This window comes from Centroberyx affinis, unplaced genomic scaffold, assembly GCF_046629955.1.
Source record: "Centroberyx affinis isolate AG114_WGS23_722 - 3 ecotype Tasmania unplaced genomic scaffold, CSIRO-AGI_Caff_v1 ptg005681l_1, whole genome shotgun sequence".
Classification (NCBI taxonomy): Eukaryota; Metazoa; Chordata; class Actinopteri; order Beryciformes; family Berycidae; genus Centroberyx; species Centroberyx affinis.
Genome location: NW_027282864.1, coordinates 116,904 through 132,141, shown reverse-complemented (window position 1 = coordinate 132,141; position 15,238 = coordinate 116,904). Strand labels below are relative to the sequence as shown.

The 15,238-nt window shown below is 39.3% G+C and overlaps 2 non-coding genes across 2 annotated transcripts; one reads left to right on the top strand and one right to left on the bottom strand.

Annotated features, from left to right (window-relative positions):
* The first annotated feature begins 6,673 nt into the window (after nt 1-6,673).
* Nucleotides 6,674-6,890, top strand: LOC139667638 (small nucleolar RNA U3). Its single transcript, XR_011696945.1, has one exon. It is a non-coding gene; the product is annotated as a small nucleolar RNA U3 (small nucleolar RNA).
* An 847-nt stretch (nt 6,891-7,737) lies between these two features.
* LOC139667636 (small nucleolar RNA U3) lies at nt 7,738-7,953 on the bottom strand. The gene has a single exon (XR_011696943.1). It is a non-coding gene; the product is annotated as a small nucleolar RNA U3 (small nucleolar RNA).
* Between the last annotated feature and the right edge of the window lie 7,285 nt (nt 7,954-15,238).

Genomic DNA, 15,238 nt, shown 5'->3' with positions numbered 1-15,238 from the left:
GGAAAGAAAGACAATATTTGATTTGACTGGTATTTGAGGGACACACCTCAGTTAGTCAAATCTGTAGACTGGATTGGTTTGGATCAATCTGTTTTTAGTTAGTGTTGCACTCATCGACACAGTGAGGTACAATTAGCAGGTAACTGACAAAATAATGGAAACACCGCATTTTCTGTGTTACAGTTATTTCAAAACACACTCATTTGGGATTGTTTGCAAAGTATGTATGGACATTTGTGCGAAAGTCTAAAATTCAAATTCCAGTTTGCATGATTGATGCCCAGTGAATCCCAAATGAAGCAAAGGGGTGAAACTAAGATTCTGTCTATTGTAATTGGCCTGATATTCAGATTAAATTAGATGTCCTAGAACCATATTGAGATGAGAGTGAATTTGATTTGCTAGCCAGTGACCATGGTCATTGAGTATTTTACAATCGAGCCAGCTAACACTTAGCTACGAGTGCATGGACTGTATTACTGTAAAGCTGAAAGGCTCCACTGAAACTAAAGAGTGTATAGACTGCTCAGCAAATAGCAAGGTACTGCAACTCTGGCACTGATATGCGTAACAATATACTGAACAAGCTTGACCTAACTGGATTGATGGCAAAATAAACAAAGAGTTGATATATCCTACTTCTAAACATAATATTCAGCGACTGCACATGCATGCACATACCTGCCAACCGTCACATCACAAATCCCAGTTTAACCCCTGCACTTCATGCAGTTATGATGATGATGGAGCTGGGAGTGATTTGGTTATGGTTGAGGAGTTTTGGGGCCACAAACACAATCTTGTTTAGAGCCAAAAGTCAAGAACCAGCTCTGACCTTACTCACTCGTGTCAACCTGCTGTCTAGCTATCATTATTGTTCTGTAGTGAGTGAATGTGCAGACTCATATCATGATCACTGATGTTTTTGGTCCTAATGTCTCACGTCATAAATGACAATGTGGCTGGCCTTTTCTTCTTTTGCCACTACCTCCAACCGCAAAAAAGCACCGAAGAGCCTGACTGCAGAACAGGAAGTTAGCCTTTATCTAACTGCTTTTTGCTCAGTCAGCTTGTAGTCAGTGAGACTGGAACAGGAAAAAACGAATTTTCTCCCATAGCTGCTTTCAATGTCTCTGGGTACAATGTGTTTAGGAGGGAGAGAAACAAGGGTAGAGGGGGAGGATTGTTAATCTATGTTAAAGAGACAATCAAATGCAGTCTCATTAAATGGTCACATGAAACAGATCTGGAATGTATTGGGTTGAATGTTTCACTGTTGTTTATATCGACCTCCATCATCTAACAGTTTGTTTTATGAACATCTACACAGCATTCTTAAAGAATGTGATGGCAAAAAAGAACTAATACTTATGGGTGATTTTAACATAAACTGGGATAAAAGGAGATAACAGACCAGTTCAATCTTACTCAACTGGTGCAAGGACCAACAAGAGTAACCAATTCCTCTCTTTCTCTCTCTCTCTCTCTCTCTCTCTCTCTCTCTGTCTGTCTCTCTCTTACTCAACTGCTGCAAGGACCAAGCAGAGTAACCAATTCCTCTCTCTCTCTCTCTCTCTCTCTCTCTCTCTCTCTCTCTCTTACTCAACTGGTGCAAGGACCAACAAGAGTAACAAATTCCTCTCTCTTTTATCTTCGCCTAAAATCCCTTAGCAAGGAGTCCTAGCTTAGGAGTGATTTAGGAAAGTTCTCAGAGCGACTCTGAGCAAGGAATGGACAAGAACTTCCATCTTAGTGAGGAGGTGTGGTCGACCCCGTTGCTAGGTGTGATGCTCTCTTTGGACGCTGTCATTGGTTGATCAAGAAAAATCAACACGCCTCTTTTTGTCATCCAGAATGAACACAAGGAATCACACAAGATAAAACACATTTTACTCTATATTAACGCGTGGTTTGCTTATACTATCAAAAATAAAATAGAAATAGAGGTCATTGGACAAAATCTTTGAAAACCATATGAACAGTACTTTTTAATACTTGTACGGTCCTCACAGGTTGATGCATTCTGCCTTTATTTGGGTGGATGCAGTAATGTTATTATACTTTACTAATTTGATGTTAAGATTTGGTAATGGCTCAAGACTCAGTAGTATTAGTATAATTTATAGACTATATTGGCAAGCCTATATGAATAGGATTTTTGAACAAGAATATATTGCAAATGATGCGGACATGTATCCCATCAGTGACCAGACAATACAGAGAAAACTCACTCTATCCATAGCTGCTGTTTTGCTGTTTTGGGAATTAAAGGTTAGGTTGCGTCACAATATGAGTCTGTGAAGGAGCTGTGATTGTTTGTGTGATTGTTCTACTGTGTGGTTGCATAAACCTAAATTATCACTGCTGCACTGTTTGCCTATTGCTAAATATCTTATATTTTTTTATTTTATTGGTTTATTTTTCAGGGACAATGCACATCAATCAACAGTCAAACTGTAAATGAGCCAGAGTTAGCCAGAAAGGCTCGTTTTCATCTGCTGTCCCTGGCCAGATGTTTAAAAGGCAGCCTAAAATTTCAAATAAGATAGAATTAAAATGCATGTGTTACAGAGATAATGAACTAAGTAAGTGACACAAGAGAGACAATGAAACAAGAAAGGACAGATTAGCAGACAGTGGCATGTAGACAAAACAAATGCACAGTAAAAGCACATATATGACACTAGAGCACATAGCATACACATCAGCACGGACAATAGCATGCACTGAACAAGACAACTGCACATACTAGAGGCAAGACAAGCAAGCAGGACAAGACAGTTGGCAAGATGTCGGCAGAAGCATCGGTTGCAGTACTAATGTATACATGTCTGGCTATTACTAAGCCATAATTTCAGCTGCCCTGAGAAGGAACGGTAAGTACTAAGTTCTCTAATATGCGCTGGTACTGAATTCCATTCCTGCCACACCTTAACTGAGAATGCAGAGTGGCTAAAGGCACTTTTTCTAATGGGTACAACACAGTCTCCTCGAGTTGAACCTCTGGTTGCCCGGTTGGTATTTGACCTCTATGTTATGAATGTTTGAAGCGGCTGTTTGTAGTGGATTGTTTGTACAATGTTTCAAGTGGCTTAAGTGTTGTTTTATTAGCTTGTGCCCAACTTGTCAAGCAGTATGTGAAGTGTGAGATTATCATTGCATTCATATATAACTTGGATGCGTCAGTGGTCATTGAATTTCTGATTAATCTGAAGTTATATAAGTTAAACTTAACTCTACGACATACTTTCTTAAAATGGGATTTGAAAGATAACTGTGTCCTCACAGGTTGATGCATTATGCCTTTGTTAGGGCAAATGCAGTAATGTTATTATACTTTACTAATTTGATGTTAAGATTTGGCGAAAATGGCTAAAGACTTAGTAGTATTAGTATAATTTATAGACTATATGAATAGGATTTTTGAACAAGAGTATATTGCAGATGATGCGGACATGTGTCCCATCAGTGACCAGACAATACAGAGAAAACTCGCTATATCCATAGCTTCTGTTTTGTCAGGATTTAGTCTTACTTTTAAGGGGAAATTCTTAGAAAACGTCATCACTCTAAGACTTTTCTTAAAATTTCACCACTAGGACCAACTCTTAGTACTAGGAGGCTTTGTGGATACGGCTTTGTGGATATTCTCTCAGGTCTGTTCGTAAACACCAGGGGCCATATCCATAAAGCCTCCTAGAACTAAGAGTTGGTCCTAGTGGTGAAATTCTAAGAAAACTCTGAGAGTGATGACGTTTTCTAAGAATTTCCCCTTAAAAGTAAGACTAAATCCTAGTAAAGATCAAAGCTTTTCACAAAGCATCTTAGCCCTTAAGAGAGCTCCTAAGGTGGAAAACTGTTAAGAGTAGAGAGGAGGACTTTTAGGAGCTAAGGAGTTTCTTAAGGAGAGGAGAAAATGGCTGAAAGACGCAGAAAAGAAGCATTAACGCTATTATTATTTAGCAACAGGAAAACAGTGCAGCAGTGGTAATGCAACCACATAGTAGAATAATCACACAAACAATCACAGCTCCTTCACAGACTCATATTGTGACGCAACCTATTTAATTCCCACTGGACTTATGCCGACAAAACAGAAGCTATGGATACAGTGAGTTTTCTCTGTATTGTCTGGTCACTGATGGGACACATGTCCGCATCATCTGCGATATGCTCGTGTTCAAAAATCCTATTCATATACGCTTGCCAATATAGTCTATAAATTATACTAATACTACTGAGTCTTGAGCCATTTTCACCAAATCTCAACATCAAATTAGTAAAGTATAATAACATTACTGCATCCACCCAAATAAAGGCAGAATGCATCAACCTGTGAGAACCGTACAAGTATTAAAAAGTACCGTTCGTATGGTTTTCAAAGATTTTGTCCAATGAGCTCTATTTTTATTTTAATTTTGATAGCATAAGCAAACCACGCATTAATATCGAGTAATTTGTGTTTTATCTTGTGTGATTCCTTGTGTTCATTCTGGATGACAAAAAGAGACGTGTTGATTTTTATTGATCAACCAATGACAGCATCCAAAGAGAGCATCACACCTAGCAACGGGGTCGACCACACCTCCTCACTAAGATAAAGGTTCTTGTCCATTCCTTGCTCAGAGTCTCTCTGAGAACTTTCCTAAATCACTCCTAAGCTGGGACTCCTTGCTAAGGGATTGCTAAGGGAAGATAAAAAGCTCTCTGAGAGGATTCTCAGAATGTTTGTGGATACGGCGTCAAATCAGAGATGCTCACAGACAATGAATGACATGTTACTGTTTGACTTCTTCTACTGATCATATTCTATAGCAGTGTTATCAGCTATGAACCCAGACAATCTCACAGTCCCTTTGACCAGATAACTAAGACTTGAGCCTGTGTTGTGATAAAGTTGTAATCCATAGAGAATAAAAAGGGACAGATGTCAAGTCATTTTCTTTGAAGAAGTCCAGCTCATTCATAAGGTTTAGTTCTCTTCTCCACTTAAAAGGCTTTTACATATATTATGCTTTACTCCATATGCTCATATATACTGTGGACTGTCCTTTCCATTGAAAAGTGAACATGACTTCTGCCTCAGCTGTGGCACTGCAGCAGTAAGTCAGAACTGCAACAATGCTGCCATCTAGTGGCTTTACAGAAACACTGACATAGTGACACGTGACAGAGTGACATATAGTGAATATATCATACTGGAAAAGACAATGGATCATGATGAATAAAAACACAATATGTACAGTGTTGGGTCAGGTTTACAAGCTACTAGTTACTGCACAGTAAAATATGTTCAACTACAGCAGCTTAGAAAAATATAGTTTTGTTAATTAAAGGAGACAAAGGAGTTCAAACTAATATGATCATATCTGTAACTGTAAGATCCAGAGTCTAAACCAAATATGTGTCTTCATCACAATGTTAACTTTCTGTTGGATGTAACTTCCATCACTTCTACATTTAAACCCAAACTAAAGTATGTGGCTTCTTCACAGAAATTTACCATACAACAGAAAGTTTACATACAACAGAAAATGAGCATTCCCTCCTCATTCTGTTGTATGTCAACTTATGTTATGCACAGCTTTTCATATCTCATAGCAGATACACTGGACTGCAAACAAGAAGAAGTGAATTGAGTGTTTTCATATAAACACAGTGGATTTTACTGCACTGTGAGCTTTTAACACTGCAGATATCTAACCAAAGTGTCTGCAGGAAGTGCTGCTTGTTGCGGTATTGTTATGAAACCTGTTGCTGAGGAACTTTTGCTTCCTCATTTGGTTAAAATCTGCACAGCTTTCTACCCTGCTGCTGTCTGGAGCTGAGACACTGAGTCTGTCTGTTCATGTTTGTTCACTGTTCACATATCAGTTGTTCAGTCAGCAGGTCAGACTGGTTCAGCAAGTTTATTCACCTTGGGCTCTAACATACAGCCCATGTACCTTGGTGCATAAGAAATACAGTAAAGACAAGTAAACACAGAGCAGAAATCTCTTCTGAGTGACTTTGACAGAAGCTAAACCTTCATCCAGACATGAATCCTTCCTTGTTGAGTCCAAATCTAACAAAGAAGTTGGAAGTGAACAGTTGAGCTTTGCTCCTCTGCCTGCTATCCCCCTCTATCCAGTATGACTCACCACACACACACACACACACACATACACACACACACACAGCTGCTTGAATCTTGCACACTAACATACAAGTTGCTTTGGACTCTATCTTTCTACCTCCAACACTAAAAGGTGAGTCATTTTAGAACACAAGCATCTAGAATTCCAATCCAGAAAGCCAAGTTGTTCAGTGCAGTTTGTTCTTACCTGCAGTCAGATGAGCAGCAGAGAAGCAGCTGGTTACAGTGAGGAGGAGTTAGTGATATTCAGTGAGGAGGAGTTAGTGATATTCAGTGAGGAGGAGTTAGTGATATTCAGTGAGGAGGAGTTGGTTCATATTCAGTGGAGGAGTGGCTCAACAGGAAGCTCTGTCACCATCTCTTCCATTTCTGTCATCTGTGAAGAAACAAACTCTCTTAGCTCAACTTCAGTTGATGTTGTTTATTCATTCATTTGGGGGAGGGGGAAAATGTTTCCACTCCCACTAACCAGACAACGACCGTCACAGAGAATGACTTTCACTCTAATGGTTTCCAGTTTTCATCCACTGTTCAGTTAAGACTTTACTTTCAGGGATCATTTCTATAGCTTCTGACTGGAGAAATGTGTTTCTAAAGTGTTTGGTCTCACTAACCACCATGATGAGTTGTGATATTTCCTTCTGACAGTGAAGTGGACAGTGAATAATGATTCAGTTCATATGTTCACTGTCATTGATGACTGTTCTGTGCTTTCTAGTGGAGCATTGAGGAAGGGAATATGATCTGAGTGTGTACTAATAATGATGTGGAAAAGAAATCCCAGATTAAACCAGCAATAACAAAGCAGATAAAGCTTTGTTTTTAAATGTTGTGAAATTAGATGTTTTAGTTTTTAAATACAATGAAATACAGACTCCTGAAGTGTTGATAAATGAGAAGAGCTTCAATAAGAGAAGTGGCACTAGTGGAACTATCCTGAAGATCTTCAGTAATTGTGTTGACATTATAGTTGGATGATGCTTTGAATGAATGAGTGTTGTACTGCTGTTACACCATCAGAAACATACAGTAGCCAAACTGAAGACTGGAAGGATGTGGAAAATGATTTAGTTCATTAATTCACCGTCTTTAATGACTGTTCTTTGCTTTCTGGTGGAGCATCGAGGGAAACACTGTGTTCAGACTGGTTACCTCCTGTTAATGTTTTAGTGGTGGTTTGATTCCAATAAACACATCCAAAGTTTCTCTTTTCTATGTTCAATCTAGAACAGTGATTCTCAACCTTTTTCATATCAAGGACCCTAATTTAGTCCAGATTAGGGCCACGGACCCCCATTTGATGAGATTTTGTCTCTTGGACCCAAATCTGAGAATATCTCTATTATTAGATATGATTTTGTCCAGAATTCCATGACTATCTGTATTGTAGGTAGAGAGATAACAGTGAAACGATCATCAAAATAGTTATTCTCTAATTGTGTTAACTTCTTGTAAATGATAATAATGATAATAATGGTATAAGAATTCATTAGTTTGCTGGGGACCCCCTGGAACCACCTCAAGGACCCCAAACACCACATTGAGAACTACTGTTCTAGAACACCTCAGATTCGGGGGTTTTTTCGGCATCAGTAAAAGTAACCACTCAGAACATACTTCCTTCCTCAATGCTCCACTAGAAAGCAAAGAACAGTCATCAATGACAGTGAACCTATGAAATGAATCATTATTCACTGTCCACTTCACTGTCAGAAGGAAATATCACAACTCATCATGGTGGTTAGTGAGACCAAACACTTTAGAAACACATTTCTCCAGTCAAAAACTATAGAAATGATCCCTGAAAGTAAAGTCTTAACTAAACAGTGGATGAAACCTGGAAGTCATCATTGGGAACGTTGACCTCAGTGATGGTTACTGTTCACTGCTGGTTATGATGTCAGCATAAGACTGCAGTGTTATGTCAAGCTGCAACCACAACTAAGCCTCACACAGGAAGAAAGGAGTGTATTATAATGCAGCCACTGAAATAAATATTGAATGGTGTCAACTTTCCTGAACCCTGTTTATTCCTATCAAAATGTCTCCTTTTCATTGAGAGCAGTGAAGATGAAACTCCTCTTTATCAAGTGTTGATCTCTTCCAGAATGTTTCAGAATGTAATCTAACTGATGTGGAAAAGTTTGAGCTAATAACTTGAAACACTGAAATATATAAAGTAAATACACCAGTCATCAGCCAGTGGTTTCTGACACAGCGGTCACAGCTCCATGATGAATGATTAGAAAACCAAATCAAACATTTCTGACCATTTGGTATTAGCTTCAAATATCAGAAGTCTTGACATTTTGGACATTTGTTCACAAAGTCACTGTTAGAGACATACAGACTGTAGTCCAGAAAAGGGTAAAAAATCTAGTAAATTCTGTTCAGTCTGTGCAGTAATAGGTAGGAACCTTTGTATCCTTAAATGTCCTTAGTAATGTTGAACTTGTGTAATATCTGAATGTAATGTCTCTTGTCTTTTAGATAAGACACCTAAAATGTACGTATCTGAGTCAATGTGTACTGAGGCAAAAGAAAGCAGGTACAGCAGAGAAAGTGCTTCAACATCACTGACAGGCTGTGTTGATGAATTGCAATTGATGAATCAAGGTAATATACTGTTATACTGCTGTGTGGTTGATTTGCTTTTATTTTGTCTGCACAGTCTGTTCGTTTTTCCCTTCTGTGACTCTGACCTTTATGTGGGCAAATAAATAAACTGTGAACTGCAATAGATCGAAGAGTCTCAGGTTTCAGTATTTTGCTTCATACACACACTGCTGCTGCTCTAGTGTGAGAATCAGCAGATAAATACGTCTTATCCTCATCTGGGATCCACGTGAAGTTGTTCTTAACCATCTGAACGGGAAACATGAGGTGAGATAAAGGTAACATTATCAGACTTCCTGTCTTAAAGTCAAAACAGCCAATGACCCAAGTAAAGCACCCTGAGTGTAGAGGGAGATGTGTATCTACATGTTTTAGAGAAACCCAGGCTTAAATCCAGTCCAACACTGCCAGACACTGCCAGTCCAAGCAGTACTCTCTCCATACTGTATCAGCTGAAGGTCATGGCACGGTCCTCTGGGCCTGGTGGATCTGACATCATCAAGGAATATGACAAAATTCCTGAGGACTCAGCCATCGATATGACTTTGAGGACCAGCAAGGACCAAAAACGTAGTAAGCAAATGTTTTTTTCTTCCGCAAATTAAGAAAAGAGAGATTTTCCCCGTTTCAGAAAAGGAATTTTATTAAAGTACATCCGATAGTATTTCAGTGAAGATGCGAAACATGAGGTTGAAAAATGGTTAGTGGTTATGGTTTTTCATATAGTTAATTTGCCATATTTGTGTGTGTGTGTGTGTGTGTGTGTGTGTGTGTGTGTGTGTGTGTGTGTGTGTTGGCCTTACAGGGAAGGTCCTCTACAGAATGCTTGCCGGGAGCATTGGGCTGCTATTTATCCTACAAGCTTCGCTCAACATCTCTCTAAGACTTCTCCACAGTAAGTAAACACTTTTCTACCCATTTCATTCAAATGAATACCAGTTGTGGCACTTTGCTTCCAAACCACATCATTTTTAATCCATACTGGAGCTGTTTCTCACTTCTGAATATCTGCAGCTGAGGATCCCCATCAATGTGGATCTTCAATCAAACACTACATTGAATACAGTGAAGAGTAAATGTTATCAGCTATGCCTCAGAAATGGGTTAGAGTTCCCATCCCCTCATACAGTCCACTTATACAGTGGATATCAATAGTCTACACACCCTTTCAAATTTTCTAGCTTTTACTGAAAACATGAAAACATGTTATATCAATCCACTGTGTATTACTGCGCTCTGTTGTTTAGTAAGTTTGGTGTTTCCGCTGCAAATCGCTCTTCCTCTTTGAGCTGTTTTTAATTGATATTAATCACGCCTACACAAACATAAATTAGTCACACATTCTGTGGTGTGTCCTGTTATCAAAATTATACACAATTAAGTTTGTCTAGGTCTGTGAATTATAATCCCTCAAATTAGCATTAGTTATGACCACAGAAGTTAAAGGATAAGGCCGGTGTTTTTTAATGCATTGCTTACCGTCAACAAATCCTATGAAAATAACAAAATCAGCAATGAATTTGTTTTGCCAGCAAGTCTAGTCCATGTAGCTGGTGCCCAATGCAGCCATGTCCCAGCAGCCATAGAACTCCATTGTATTAAAAAAAACGATTAAAAACCCATCACAGAGCCATGGCGACTTTTTCCTCAAACAACTTAATAAGCCGGCTGTAAACACGTTTGCGATCTCAGGAAAGTAGTTCCGTAGCACCGAAAATAGTCCCTGGCGTAATGAAGAATTTGTTCCCATTTGAATTTGATTTGGTTATAACTACAACAGCCTGACTTTTCGTGGTAACAGTTAGCGAGTTTTAAAATTGAAACTATGTCTTTGTGAGCTGGATTTCAGGGTTTTTAGCTTACAATTGGAGCCAATGACTTCCGGGTTAATGGCTAAAAACGGTCCGTGGGAAGTGGATTTTGTTATTTTCATAGGATTTGTTGCCAATAAGCAATGCATTACAAAAACACCAGCCTTATCCTTTAAATGGATATAACAGTCCTTCCACTGTTTGCCATGGTAAAATGTTAACTATGCTTGAGAATTGTGCAGACGTGTCTGTTGCATGAGTGCTTAGCAAACTGTCAAAACTCAACTGAAAGCTGATGTTAGTGACGAGGCTAACATAGCATTGTCAAAGTTTGTGCTTCTCTCACTAGCTCTTCTAATCAAAATCAGCATATTAGTAAACCTAGCTAGCTAGAGCTAACCCTCTTGTTAGTTAATTTGCTAGTCCAGTATTTAAGTTCTCGCCACCCATCTTTCTATGCTTGTTTGTTAGTCTAGACTTATGTTCTGTATCCTTTGCCTGCTGAGACTACCAGTAAAAGCCTTTGTTGATCTCCAGGCCTGTCTCCTGCCTTACTGTTCTGCATTTGGGTTCACCTTATCTGCAAATCTCTGACACCGATCCTCTAAATGAGCCGTTTGGACTGCCATAACTTTGTGGTGTCACAAAGGCTTACAAATTTTTGTAAGAAATAATAGATTAACAAAGTGTTTTTCAAAGCAGTTGAGCGGTTGTCATTGTTTATTACCATTGAGTTTTCCCTACCTGTAGCTGCTAGGCTGCGGTGTGTCTCACGTTTCACTCTTGAAGCGGTTAGCCAATCAGAACAGAGGGGTCGTTAATATTAATGAGCCTTAAAGACAAAGCCTTAAAGTAAAAATGGATTGAGAGTGTTTTTGGTACATGACACCACAAACACAGCTTTGAATGGACCTCAAGTCATAAAATAAGACACTGGGAAGTGTAGAGTATCGGACCTTTAATTCAGCTGCAAAGCCAGTTTTCCACTGCTTTGGTCCTTGCTTCAAAACCTCTCTCCTCAGTGACTTGCCATAAGTCAGTATATACGGAAGCTAGCCCAATGGTAAAATGTCCGCTGCTCCATCCGGGAACATTGATTTGAATAGGAAAGACCGTTCTATCCATTTAAGTTCTATAGTTATGACTACATAACTAGGTGATTCCTGTCAGAAATACAGATTCCTGTTTCAAATTTAAGCTCAGTTCAGCTCAGTTTGTCATGTGACCACTTCCTCTCTCTCCCCTCCCAGCCAGCACCGACACCCAACTGGACCGAAACTGGACTGAACAGACTGGAGACAACAACCTGATTGAAGAGAGAGACTAGTTGCTGACCAGTTACAACCAGCTGATTAAAGAGAGAGACCAGTTGCAGCTCAGTTACAACCAGCTGACTGAAGAGAGAGACCAGTTGCTGACCAGCTATAACAATGTGACTAAAAACAAGACCAGTTGTAGAGCAGTTACAAACAGTTACTAACCATTTATAACAAATTAACTGAGGATGAAGATTGCCAGGACAAGATGCTTTGCTCTGGTAACGGTTATATATTCCTTCCTTCCTTCCTATATAAACTCACATAGGTTTCCATGATTTTTATGTGAACACTGTTCCTTAGGCTTCATAGTCTGACACATCCCTTTCCATTCCTTTCAGTTTCCTCCTAATGAATCTCCTGTTGTTTTTTTCCACCTGCCACTCTATCTCACATGATGTTGACCAGAGAAAGCCGGCTGTCCAGAGGGCTGGCTGAAGTTTGACTGTAGCTGCTGCTACGTCTCCACAGGGGAGAAAACCTGGGACGAGGGCAGACAGGACTGTCTCAGCAGGGGAGCTGACTTGGTCATCATACAGGGCTACCGGGAAAACGTGTGTGTGTGTAAGCAAAAGAAGATGTGAAACCTGTGACGTTTATTATTCATATTGTGTCAGTTACACGCCAGAAATAGATAAAATCACAGATTATCTTAAAATTCACACTGATAATGCATTTTAACCTGATAGCAGCAATACTCCCACTATAGCAATTATCATGTGAACATCTTAGTCTGATTATCTTGGCCAGAGTAAGGTCATAATCAATTTAAGAATAACCTAGTTGAATACCTGATACTGATGATTACCTAGATTTCAGAGACATCTATTTATTTCTCTGTGTTTCTCTATTTATTTCTTAAGTACTCCTATGTGGTACATTAATGTTCTTCACGGTACAACTTGAGTTGTTTATGGAACAATAAGCAAAACTAGATAACTGTGTTCATTTAGGTAAAATGTAGATAAGCCCAACATAACAGGCAGAATGGAACAAGGACAGAGCTGATGGAGCATCTTAACATGCTGCAACAAGTTCAGATACGCAAACGTTATGCATGCTGTATAGGTCAGGCGTAACTGTTGGAAAGATTTGAACTTCAATACCCAGAAATCCTAAGATGACGTCAGTAAACTGCACACAGCTCACTCGTGTTAACCTGACCGGTCTGTGATGCTTTATACCAAAGATACCTACACCCTCTAACGTTGGTGAGTCCAGCTTTCTCTGGACAGAGCTGCTCACAGCTGTTTAGGAGACACTTTGGATTTCACTCCTAAGTTTGGATTCATCACTTCCTGTGTGGAGAAGTGTACATACCTGAAAACAGAATTTCATTTAAGCAAATAGGGCAAAGTTACAGAGTCTCGGTTAATGGGGATGAGCTGCTCTGCTGTGTTGCCTATAGTGCAGCTTTAATCTGATTATTCACACTAAATGGAGTTCTGTTTGCATGTACACAAACTCAAAGAGATCTTTGTAACCGTCTTTGGCAGGAGTTTCTGAATGAACTGAACAAGGATGCGTGGCTCAGTCTGACTGACAGAGAGGAGGAGGGAAACTGGACATGGGTGGATGGGACACCACTGAGAAGCCCCAAGAGGTATGGAAGATGAATTTCAAACATTAGATGGTGTTCAGCTCACATGGGCACACAAAGAGGTCTACCGCACTGAATGAAAGGCAAAACTAGTCAATGAGCTTTGGCATAGCAATCTCATCATTTTCCACAACTATTCCTCTCTATACCACATACCAGATTTTCAGTCCAGCATAGCTTTGTTTAACAAAATCCTCTAGCATTGGAGGTCAGTCATGAAATTGTTGCGGAAATCATGTAGGATGAGCTTAAAAATGACATGCTATGAAATAAAGCAACATGAATGGGGAAATCATTGTTGAGCGCTTTAAAATGCTTTTTGGGAACATTTGTTGTATGTGTCTTGAACTTGTGGCCTATAGCAGTGGTTCTCAATGAGGGGTTCGGGGACCACCAGGGGTCCTTGAGGGGGTTCCAGGGGGTCCCCAGCAAATTGATGAATTGTTAAGCTTCACCATTAGTTAATTTACAAGAAGTTAACACAATTAGAGAATGTAGAAGAATGACTATGTTGATGATAGTTTCGCTGTTATCTCTTTACCTGCAATACAGATAGTCATGGAATTCTGGACAAAATCATATCTAACAATAAAAACATTCTCAGATTTATGTCCAAGAGACCAAATCTCATCAAATGGGGGTCCGTGGCCCTAATGTGGACTAAATTAGGGGTCCTTGATATGAAAAGGGTTGAGAATCACTGGCCTATAGCCTCAACGAGGATGTTAATGCTCCTGTGTTGTAATGTGTTGTAATGTGCTCTAACCCTTTGTAGCTTCTGGACTGTCAGTCAGCCTGATAACGGAGGGATCGGTGTTCCTAGAGAAGAAGATTGTGGCCATCTCCGTTATGTGGTGGAACATTTCATTGGATGGAATGATGTAGACTGTAATCAACTCAAACCTTGGGTCTGTGAAAAAAAGATTGCCACTTCCATAAAGATTGGCATCGATGGCTGAGCTAAAATGTGTTGGAGCCCAAACTGTTTTTGGGTTTTCACATTCAATATATTCCCAACTCTTTTCTCCCTGTCATTGTCTTCTCACTTGCTTGATTCTCTATAAAGAGAGAGTAAAGACGCTTTTAGCATTTCTGTATTTCATTAAGTGTTTCCAAAATGAATGGCAACTATGTAATGCTTAATAAAATCTCATGGCAAAGTAAAAGTGAACTGGATTTATTTGTATGTTTGAAGCAAATGTATTATGTGTCTGTTGATGAAGTTTGAGTTTCTGTAGGGGGCGCTCTTTGGAGAAGCTTTCATGAACTGGCTGTAAGTTGAATTACTATTAAGTTATAGCAATATTTCTTAATATGAAAATATCATGGATTACTACTTTCATCATTAGAAGAGGTTTAGAGGTTATAAACATTTCTTTCTCATGATTTCACAGTAACCAAGCATTTATTACAAAGATTATTGATATAATATATTTGGACATTTGGAGATTCATATTTGTGCCATTCCTTAAATCAGCTCCCAGCTCCCTGCTGGTTCCTCATGTCACACCGAGACTCACTGTCCTCCATCAGTTCTCCTTTTCTTCCAGGTCGGTCTGTTTGTTTGTCAGTGGATCAAACCAACAGTACAGAGAGCTGAGGACCTCTGCTGGTGTAAGGAGAGGGTGGCGTTCATTCACATGAATATAACACAGTGCTTTACTTCACACATAGCTTTAATACATATCCTGTTTACACCTACTGTTACAAGAAGAAAATTATTTTTTTAATGAATCATTGATAACAACCTGAAATAAAA